The sequence below is a fragment of the Acinonyx jubatus genome, chromosome A1 (genome assembly GCF_027475565.1).
Source record: "Acinonyx jubatus isolate Ajub_Pintada_27869175 chromosome A1, VMU_Ajub_asm_v1.0, whole genome shotgun sequence".
In the NCBI taxonomy this organism is placed as follows: domain Eukaryota; kingdom Metazoa; phylum Chordata; class Mammalia; order Carnivora; family Felidae; genus Acinonyx; species Acinonyx jubatus.
In genome coordinates, this window is record NC_069380.1 from 96,750,994 (window position 1) to 96,762,723 (window position 11,730).

The 11,730-nt window shown below is 41.9% G+C and overlaps 1 pseudogene; it reads right to left on the bottom strand.

Moving 5' to 3' along the window:
* Positions 1 to 10,593: 10,593 nt before the first annotated feature.
* On the bottom strand, positions 10,594 to 11,324 carry LOC106978919 (60S ribosomal protein L23-like; annotated as a pseudogene).
* Positions 11,325 to 11,730: the final 406 nt, after the last annotated feature.

Genomic DNA, 11,730 nt, shown 5'->3' on the forward strand with positions numbered 1-11,730 from the left:
AGGGAGCTCATCTCCTTACCAATCTTGTGCCTGCCTGGAAAGATGCCTTAGGGATGAGCTACAAAGTCTTTTTTTGTTTTAGATTAAAAAAAATTTTTTTGAAGTTTATTTATTTTGAGAGAGAGTGAGAGATGAGCAGGGGAGGGGCAAAGAGACAGGGAGAGATGGAGAGAGAATCCCAAGCAGGCTCCGCACCATCAGCACGGAGTCCAATGCAGGGCTCGAACTCATGAACCATGAGATCATGGCCTGAGCCAAAACCAAGAGTCAGGCCCTTAACTGACTGAGCCACCCAGGTGCCCCAGCTACAAAGTCTTGATCTGTAAGTTCATTTCTGATGCAACCAGACTCCCCTATGCATGAATTTAGTTTTGGGGAAGGGTTGGAAAGGCTGGAAAGAATCCAAATATGCTCAAGATGGATAATTCTGAGCCAAGTTAATAGTCATTTGAGGGCCTTAAGAACATTTTTAAAAATTGAGTCTTTTACATTTTAGAAAAAAATCATGAATTGTGTTAGAAATTGATTTTTCAAAATTTCATGCTGATGGCTTTTCTGCAAATATTTTGAGTTAATATAATATAAGTGAGTGATAATATTAGGTATTAACAGAGTGATTATTAGGTTCCAGCACACAGATGAGGAAACTACAAGAGAAATTAAGGGATTGCCCAAGTTCACTTAGACTATTAAGTGTCAAAACCAGGATATCTATAAAACCCTATTTTTCTTTAAATATGGTATGGGTAAAGACATTTCTAGAAACATCATTGCTTCAGATAACAATGGGCAGTGTGCTTCTGAAATGGTTTTTCACAGAGTGACATATGAGACTGTACTTAAATCATGCAGGTCTGATCTATTAAGATCTAGGTATGATCAGAGACATTTTGTGAACTTTTCAATACAGCTTCCAATTTGGAGACTTCTCATAGCTCAAATTTCAGTCCCCTCCAGAACTTCAATTCAAGGTGCTCACAACCAACGATGATCCGTGGGGTACAGTGTGCGCCTCCCCTGAGGCAGTCTTTCCATGGTTGAGAAGGGCACTTTATGTGCCCACAACCAAGACAGAAGCAACCTTCACCATTGTGTTCCCCAGCAAAGGTATGGCTTCACTTGGAAATATAACTGTTATTTGTCAGGTTTAGATGCTAGAAATATCTGAGCAAGTTAATTAAAAATTTTTTTTAATGTTGATCTATTATTTTTGAGAGACAGAGACAGAACGTGAACGGGGGAGGGACAGAGAAGCTCCAGGCTCCACGCTGTCAGCACAGAGCCCGATGGGGGGCTCGAACTCACGAGCCGCAAGATCATGACCTGAGCTGAAGTTGGTTGCTCAACCAACTGAGCCACCCAGGCACCAAGAGAATTGTGATTTATCGTTGAAATCCCTGATGAGACCCCCCCTAATTGTAACTTAGCATACCATTCTTGACAGATACTAAATCAAAGATGAGCATCTCTACCCATTTGATGAAATATTTGTAGTAAATAGCTAAGTGCTATGTAATTGCTAGGAAATTAAAGTATTGTAATAAAACAAATTTAATTAGTACGTTAATAAGATTTATAATATTTTTACATTTTTAGTGAAGCTTGCATTTCCAAACTTGCATTATCTAAAGTAGTTGAACTTTGCAGTATTTGAAAAATCACTGTTTTATTTGATATATTGCATTCCTCCTGGGTATAAAGCTTCTATGAAATTTGTCAAACACAAAGCAGGTTTTAGCAGTCAGTGGTATTAATGAAAGAGAAACTTTTATCCAAGCTCTGACATGATTGTCCTTAGGATGTTCAGGTAAAGTCTTTATAGAAACCCCTGTCGCACTAACCAGAAATGAGTCAACTTTTTGTTTCCAAAATGAAACAACAGGAAAACCTACAGGAGCTCATAATCACATAGCACTATCATGGCAAGCTATTGAAAATCCATTATTGCTTTTACTGAAGTGTCCTCATGGTTACTTACATATGCCCAGAGCCAGAAAAACACTTTTATCTCAGGGAATTTCCCAAAATGGAAACATTTTTGTGTCACCAGCCAAAGATGTGTTTTTATGCCTGTCTAGCCAAAGACGTGTTTTCTGTCCAGCAGCGAACATCAGCCCCAAGTTCTAGGGGACAAGACACTCCAAAAACGTCCCGTCTGCTGAGCACTGAAAAAGGATACAGACAAGTCAGCCAGCGTTCACGGTTAAGAGAAAAACATCTGTGCTTTGGAAAATGTTCTTCAGTACACAGAACTGTGCTCTGTGTCCACCAAATTTCCATGAGATCTTTGCAAGATGAGCCAGCGAATGGATAAGGCCCCCTCATCTTCCTTCATGGGTGGCTGAGGAAATTCTTTGCCTGCCTCGCTAATAGATATGTAACCGTTTCTGCCTCATGGAGATAAGGTGCTGATCTGGTGCTTGGGGTTTGTTTGTTTTTCATGCCAGTATAGTTAACATACAGTGTTATATTAGTTTCAGGTGTACAATTTAGTGATTCCACACTCTCACATACAATGCCCGGTGCTCGTCACAAGTGCCCTCCTTAATCCCCATCACCTATCTCACCCATCCCCCCACTCACCTCCCCTCAGGTAACCACCAGTTTGTTCTCTGCAGTTAGGAGGTTTTTGGTACTTTTGTTCTTAACACAAGGAAAGAATATGTTTTGATTCACAGAACAACCTAAGACAATGTGCTTCTCTGTACTTCGGTTTTTTCATTTAAAAGCTGATGGGTTGCGAGGGGCGCGCCTGGGTGGCTCAGTTGGTTGAGCGTCCAACTTCGGCCCAGGTAATGATCTCACGGTTTGTGAGTTCAAGCCCCATGTCAGGCTCTGTGCTGACAGCTCAGAGCCTGGAGCCTGCTTCAGATTCTGTGTCTCCCTCTCTCTGACCCTCCCCGTTTGTGCTCTGTCTCTCTGTCTTTCAAAAATAAATAAATGTAAAAAAAAATTTTTTTAAAGCTGATGGATTGGGGCCCCTGGGTGGCTCAGTCAGTTAAGCATCTGCCTTTGTTTGGCTCAGGTCATGATCTCACCATTCTTAGGTTCGAGCCCCAGATTGGGCTCTGTGCTGACAGTGTGGATCCTCCTTGGGATCTCTCTCTCTCTCTCTCTCTCTCTCTCTCTTTCTCTCTCTCTCCCCCCCTTCCCACTTGTGCTTTCTTTCTCTCTTAAAATAAATAAACTTTAAAAAATTAGAAAATAAAGAAAAGCCGATGGATTAATGAAGTCACTTAAACCTGCCTGATGTGAGGTATAAATTCAAGACACGCAAGTGAAAAGTCTGAGTACACATACCTGGACTGTCGCCATTATCTGGGATGATCGATGTTTTATGAGAGAGAAATCCAGGTTCCATTTTCCTGCAAACGAGCCACCCCTCAACCAGCCCAAGTGACTGTTCAGCAGCTCTTACTGCTTTTTTCTAAGACCGCTTATTATCCCGAAAGGATAAATACTTGCAAAGCAAATTATACATTTTTATAAGACATTTAATGTCCTGCAAGAGGGCTTGCTAATAATTAAGTTGCTGGTATTATTGCTTTTCCCTAATCACACGGACTTTGTGTTCTCACGACCAAGGAGTCACGGTTTTAGCTTGCTGAAAATATTCACTGAGCTTGCAGTGAGATCCACAAGTGGAAATATTGCACAGTATTGTCGAACACCACGTGTGGGGAATTTGGCATCTCTCCCTCCCGGGAACTCACTGGTGGGTGGTCAGGTAGAACCCTGTGGGTACAGAAGGCATGTGCAGGTGAAACCAGTGGGTCTAGCTCCTGTCTGCCGGCCCCTCTCTTGCCTTATCTGAACTTCAAATAAGATCAACTACCTCACATTCTCATTTTAAGGATAAAACACAGTGGGCATTGAAACCTGAAGGCCGTCCCTTTGTGAGGTGTTCTTTATCGATGGCCTCTTGCTGTTTGCAAACAAGCGATGAAAATAAACCTGGAATCTTAAATAAATTAAACAACAGATTTCCAAAGCCTGAGAGCATTTCATTCATTTCTGGTTTCCTTAAAAAAAAATTGTCTTTTGCTTTCAATTTAGGAAAATTCTCTCGAGTCGATTTGTTGAAAGGAATGGTTTCCGGCCATTACTTACACATGATCTCTTAGCCAGTTACATTCGGAATCTCTTCAATTATTTTATCGTTCTGGTTGGTGTTAGTTTTCTATTGCTACATAATAAGCCACCCCAAACTTTACTGGTTTAAGTAACAACAACCATTTTGGGGGCACCTGAGTGGCTCAGTGGGTTAAGCATCTGACTTCGGCTCAGGTCATGATCTCATGGTTCATGATTCGAGCCTCGAGCCCCTCATCAGAATCTGTGCTGTCAGCATGGAGCCTGCTTAGGATCCTCTGTCCCCTTCTCTCTGCCCCTCCCCAGCTCACTCTCTCTCTCTCAAAAATAAGTAAACATTAAAAAAAAAAAAAAGACCACAACCATTTTTTTTCTCCCATGATTCTGTGGGTTGACTGGGCATAACTGGTCAGTTGTCTTTATCGGGGTTTTCCGTGGTTGTGGTCAGATAGTGGCTCAGACTGGAGTCCTCTGGAGATTTGACTGTGCCACTGTGCCAGCCTCGCCTCTTCCCCTAGTCTCTACTTATTAGTCAGGGCATCCAAAAGTGCAGGAACAGAAGTTTCCAGACCTTCTTAAGACAAATGTCCAGCACAGGCACGCTGTTCCTTCTGCCCCATTCTACTGGTTAAAGCAAACTACAGGCTAGGCGTAGGGTCCTCAAGACCACCTTCAGGTTTGATGATTTGCTAGAAGGACTTGCAGAACTCAGAAAAGCTGTTACACTCATGATTAAGGTTTATTACAGTGAAAGGATATGGATTAAAATTAGCAAAGGAAAAAGGCACATAGGACAGAATCCAAGAGAAATCAGGTGCAAGCTTCCAGATGTCTTCTTCTAGTCGAGTTTTACAGATAACATTTAATTGTCCTGGCAATGATGTATGACACCACGTACAGTGTGGCCAACAGGACCCATGATGTCTGGCTTTTTATTAGGAGTCGCTCAGATAGGCCTGGAATGCCCACATGACCGACCTTAGTTACTCAGTCTCCAGAACCCCCAGAAGTCAAACTGTTACAGGATGGTCCAAAGTCCCAGGCAAATAAAACATAAGTTAATCAGAAATCACATTGTTAGCACAAACTATCTGGCATGGCCCAAGGCCCTTGATACACGAAGACACTCTAATTAAAGAGGATCTGTCAAGGATTTAGAGATTGTTTCTAGCTAGTCACGGGTTGGTTCTTTCTTTGGATTGCATGAAATTTTTTTTAAGTTTGTTTATTTATTTCAAGACAGAGAGCATGAGTTGGGGAGTGGCAGAGAGAGAGAATCCCAAGCAGGCTCCACATTGCCAGCATAGAGCCCAATTCGAGGCTTGAACTTACAAACCATGAGATCATGACCTGAGCCAAAGTGGGACACTTAACTGACCGAGCCACCCAGGCACCTCTGGATTGTACAAGTTTTGATCATCCCAAGCCTGCTGAGTTACCCCTTTACTGCACTTAAGTCCAACTATGATTTAGTATAGGAAGGTCTCCACAAGGGCATTAAATCTGTCATGCATGGTTTTCTGGGGCCATCTTTGAAAACTAGGTACCATATGACTATTTCCCCCCCTTGGCTCCAATAGAGGTAACAGAATACTTAGGGTGTCTTGTGTTCTTCATGGGATAGTCTGGTTTTTGTTTTGTTTTACCATTAATAGTGTCTTTATTTTTTTTTATTTAATTTTTAAAAATTTACATCCAAATTAGCATATAGTGCAACAATGATTTCAGGAGTAGATTCTTTAGTGCCCCTTACCCATTTAGCCCATCCCCCCCTCCCACAACCCCTCCAGTAAACCTGTTTGTTCTCCATATTTATGAGTCTCTTCTGTTTTATCCCTCTCCCTGTTTTTATATTATTTTTGCTTCCCTTCCCTATGTTCATGTGTCTTGTATCTTCAAGTCCTCATATGAGTGAAGTCATATGATTTTTGTCTTTCTCTGACTAATTTCGCTTAGCATCATACCCTCCAGTTCCATCCACATAGTTGCAAATGGCAAGGTTTCCTTCTTTTTGATTGCAAAAAGATTTTTTTATTCTTTTTGGAGTAATACTCCATTGTATATCTATACCACATCTTCTTTATCCATTCATCCATCGATGGACATTTGGGCTCTTTCCATACTTTGGCTATTGTGGATAGTGCTGCTATAAACATTGGGGTGCATGTGCCCTTCGAAACAGCACACCTGTATCCCTTGGGTAAATACCTAGTAGTGCAATTGCTGGGTCGTAGGGTAATTCTATTTTTAATTTTTTAAGGAAACTCCATACTGTTTTCCAGAGTGGCTGCACCAGTTTGCATTCCCACCAGCAGTGCAAAAGAGATCCTCTTTCTCCGCATCCTGGACAACATCTGTTGTTGCCTGAGTTGTTAATGTTAGCCATTCTGACAGGCGTTGAGGTGGTATTTCATTATGGTTTTGATTTGTATTTCCCGGATGATGAGTGATGTTGAGCATTTTTTCATGTCGGTTGGCCATCTGGATGTCTTCTTTAGAGAAGTATCTATTCATGTCTTTTGCCCATTTCTTCAGTGGATTATTTGTTTTCTGGGTGTTGAGTTTGATAAGTTCTGTATAGATTTTGGATACTAACCCTTTATCTGATATGTCTTTTGCAAATATCTTCTCCTATTCCGTCGGTTGCCTTTTAGTTTCACTGTGCAGATGCTTTTTATTTTGATGAGGTCCCAGTAGTTGATTTTTGCTTTTGTTTCCCTTGCCTCTGGAGACATGTTGGGTAAGAAGTTGCTGCAACTGAGGTCGAAGAGGTTTTTGCCTGCTTTCTCCTCGATGATTTTTATGGATTCCTGTCTTACATTGAGGTCTTTCATCCATTTTGAGTTCATTTTTGTCAAACACATCTTTTTAATACCTATATTTTTTCTCGAGATGACAATACCAATACTATTCATAGCACTTAGACTTATCAAAGTAGTTTCTTTTTTGAATGAACTACAGTGCTCTTCCCTGGTCGACAGCGATGCTTGCTTTTATCACTCTTCCAAATAACTGTTGGTTGCTTATTGCCCTGGTACAGTTTTGTGCAGAGTCTTTATCCAAAAATAAAGTAAATGCAACTCCTTTGCACTTCCTGGTATCTTTATCTTTCATCATAGTAACCTTTACAACTTTGCTGTACTGGGAAAATATCCAGTGTAAGTCATTCTTGGTCAGGGAAAGGGGCAAGTTGGATACATATACTGTGCTTTTATGTGGGGCCAATCCACCACTCATTTCTTGAGGTGGGGCAGGCTGAGGAGACTAGACCACAAGCCCTCAACTCAGCTGGGGTTCAACCCGACTCTTCCTTGTCTCCTGCTAGGGTCTTGGCATCACGGGTCCTGGGAGGGGTCAAGCGCCAAACTATTTTTGATTTTTAATGTTTATTTATTTTTGAGAGAGAGAGAGAGACACAGTGTGAGTAGGGGAGGGGCAGAGTGAGAGGGAGACACAGAATCTGAAGCAGGCTCCAGGCTCTGACCTGTCAGTACAGAGCCCAACACAGGGCTGGAACTCACGAACCACGAGATCATGACCTGAGCCAAGGTTGGATGCTTAACCGACTGGGCCACCCAGGCACCCGGGGGAGACATTTTAAAAACATCATTTTTCTGGAAGTAGATTGCAGCCAAACTTGTAAAGCTAGATAAACTCTGGCTTCACATCCTTGTGCTCAGTGGGGTATATCTGTGACCCCGGAGGGCTAAGACCAAAACACGAAGCACATGATTGAACCGGTCCAATGAGCATGGCCCTTCCATGTTTCTTGCCAGCCTAGCCAGTGAGCCAGATCTCAGTGGGTCCTGCCCACTATTTGGTTCTGTCTGCTTGCTTGTCACTGATCACTGCCCAGCTCCCTGAGTCTTCAGGAGGAAAACGTTAACAAGCAGCAATGTCCTCTTGCTAGCCAAGGACTAGGCAACACAGCCTGACGAAGGAGCCAATGTGTAGTTTAGGCCCTGGCTGTGTTTCATCTCCAGTGGCTTTCCTTGTGGCTCTATACAAGACGAGGAGCTTTTCCCTTTCATTGGGCTGTGTTCAGAGAATTGGTGTCCAAAGTCCTTTTTGGACAAATCACAACACTTCCTGATCCTCGGTGACTCATGGCAGGATTTTTTTTTATATCTCCTGATGACAAAAAGATGGGCTTTTGAAGTTTCAGTTTTAGTTTGTTCTACCTATCTCTTGACTAACCGCATAATTTCAACCAAAAAAATAATATAAACATGGCTGATTACTCAAAAACCTACCCTACCTGCTGAGCCAGTTTGGTTTTCATTAGCAGCCCAAGAAAGATGTCCCTTCTGGTCTGTATGAAGCTAGCATTTGCTACATTTCTTTCTCCCAGACTTTAAAAGAAGCAATCCCACCGAAAGCACTCTAACTCCTCACTCTCTTTAACTTAAGGAAAGAGAAAGCTGCCATCTTAGTAAGAGGCTCTAACTTCCTGGTTGCTATCAGCAAGAACAAAGTTTGAAATGTAAGACAACCTAAGCTTTTCAGTCTTTTTCTAGCGCTAATTTTAATACGGATGTTTTTCCTAAGTAGCTTACCTTTATGATGCCAAATGGACTAAGGCTCTGAGTGGGAGGGCCTCAAGCCAGCGGCCTAGAGGGTTCTTGGCTTTGCACAAGGAAGAATTTAAGAGCAAGACTTTAAGAGAAAGGGACAAAGGTTTACTAAGTAGAGAAGAAAGGAGCTACTTCATAGACAAAGTGGTGGTCTCTCCTCCCAGATAGGGAAGATGACTTCCCTTTGCCTCTAACAAAAGCTTTTATAAGTTTGCAAAAATTAACTAACTTTATAGGGAAGGGCTTACTCTTTAAATTTTGGGTGTATCACTTACATTGGGTGAGTAGTTTTTTAATTGTCTTAGGGTTGTGGATTACCTACAGGGAGAAATTTTAAGAATGTTCAGCCTAGGGGCACCTGGGTGGCTCAGTCAGTTAAGCATCCTACCTCTGCTCAGGTCATGATCTCACGGTACGTGGGTTTGAGCCCTATGTCAGACACTCTGCTGTCAGCGCGGAGCCTACTTTAGATCTTCTGTCCCCCTCTCTCTGTGCCCCTTCCCCCTCTCTCAAAAATAAATAAACATTAAAATAAAATTAAAAAAAAAAAAGAATGTTCAGCCTATGTAGCTTTTACCTGCCAGAGGGAGTGGGGTCTTGGAATCTTTGGTTCCTGTGACTCTTTTTATGACCTGCTGACTTGTAGGCTAAGGGTCAGCCTAAAACCAAAATGGCTTTGCTTTGGTCAACCTGTCTCCTGAATCTCCCTTCCCTCCTGCCTCTCTTCTGTGTAGTGTTCACGACACTTAAGAAAATCTTTCTACACAGATATGAAGATTCCACTTTCAGTTAAAGGGTCTTAAATTCAGAGTTAATATGGAACCCACTATGCATAGCATACAAGCCCCAGAATCAAGAGACGTGAACCAGTGAACCTAAGAAGCATAATTTGGTTGCTCCTCTCCCTCACCATTCGTGAGTGTTTTCTGTAGATGAGCTTCCACGTAATACTGTGTGTTTTCATCTGACAGTGCCTGATGGTAGGACACAGGAGCTATGTGGTAACAACCCTGCCCGAAGGGCACGGGCTTTGCAAACACACATGGGGCTAATCGAAAATGGCCAGGGTTGAAGAGTCTTCTCTCTCTCTCTCTTTGTTTTGTACACTTTTATTTTTAAAATAATTAAAGACTCCTAAGAAGTTGTAAAAATAGTATGAAGAGTCCTATGTACCCTTCACCCAGCTTTCTCCAGCTGTGACCTGTTGTGGAGGTGCACTACAATATCAAAACCAGGGACTGACATCAGTAGATTGGTACCAGACTACAGACCTTATTTAATTTTTACTAAATAACATTCGTTACTTTTTTTTTTTTTTTTTTAAGTAGACTCCATGCAGCATTGGAGCCCAATGCGGGGCTTGCACTCATGACCCTGAGTTGAAGATCGGAGCTGAGATCAGGAGGCAGATGCTTAACCGATTGAGCCACTCAGGTGCCCCTGGTTCATTATTTTTTTACTGCATTTGTGTGTGTAGAGTCCTATGTAATTTTATCCCATATATAGATTTGTGTAACTACCACCAAAACCAAGATACAGAACTGTTTCGGGGGCGCCTGGGTGGCTCAGTCGTTAAGCATCTGACTCTTGGTTTTGGCTCAGGTCATGGTCCCATGATTTGTGGGTTCAAGCCCTGCATCAGGCTCTGTGCTGATGGTGCAGGGCCTGCTTGGGATTCACTTTTCCCTCTCTCTGCCCCTACCCCTCTTGTGCACTTTCTCTCTCAAAATAAATAAACTTAAAAATAATTTTAAAAAATTATGAAAAGACACAGAACAGTTTCATTACCACAAAGGAATTCTCTCAGGCCACCCACCTCTTTGTACTCACACCCCCGCCTACTTCATCCCCCTCCCATCCCTAGAAACCAGTCATCTGTTCTCCAGCTCTGTGGTTTTATCATTTTGGGAGTGTTGTATAAATGGACTCATAAAGTATGTAATTTGGGGGGGAACAAATAATTTTTATTAGTATTTTTAACAAAGACACCAAAGAATTGTGCAATGGTGCCAGCGTTGGATGCAATCCTTGGCCACAAGTCTATACACTCTTTTGCAACTGGTCCAGTGACAGCACAGTCGTTCATTTTGCCTTGTATTTTGCTATGACCTCCACCTTATCTTCAAAATAGAGAAACACACCGTCTGTCCTCCAATATGACTTTTGTTGTCAAATTGCCACTTCTGTATGTACCTTCTTTCTGAGTTCTGCTGTGCCTTTCTTTACTATGGCCATCACCATGACATCCACAGCAGCAGGAAGTCTGTTCAGTTGACCCCTGATCCCTTTCAGAGAGATGATATACAGATTTTTGGCTCCTGTGTTGTCAGGCTAGTAGATCACGATTCCTACCAGAAGACCCAGGGAAATCCAGAATTTCACACCAGAGGACCCACCACATCCTCATTTCGACACCTTAAACATTGGAAAGGGACAGAAAGAGTATGTAATCTTTTGAGATTGCCTTTTTCCACCAAAGCGGAATGCCCTAGGGGGTCCATTCTGGTTGCTGCTTGTATCAGCAATTCATCCTTTTTTATTTCTGAGTAGTATTCCATTATGTGGACATTCTAGAGTTTGTCCAACCATTCATCCATTGAAGGACATTGGAATTGTTTCTAATATTTTTCTACCATACATAAACATTTGTGCTATGAACATTTGTATACATGTTTTAGGGGGAAATAAATTTTTATTTCTTCTGAGATAAATGTCCAAGACCGTTGAGTGCTGAATTGTATGGTAAACACTGCAAAAAAAAATTTTTTTTCAGAGTATCTATGCCATTTTACTTTCACAGCAGCAATGTATGAGATCCAGTTTCTCCAAATCCTTGTCAGCATTGGGCATGATCAATGTTTCTTACTTTAGCTGTTCTAATACATGTATAGTGATGGCTCATTGTGATTTTAATTAATGTCACATCTTTTCAGACTGGTTTTTTTTTGTTTTTTGTTTTTTTGTTTTTTTGTTTTTTTGAGAGAGAGAGAGAGAGAGAGAGAGCATGTGCATGTGCTGGGGAGGGGCAGAGGGAGAGGGATAGAGAATCCCAAGCAGGCTCCAT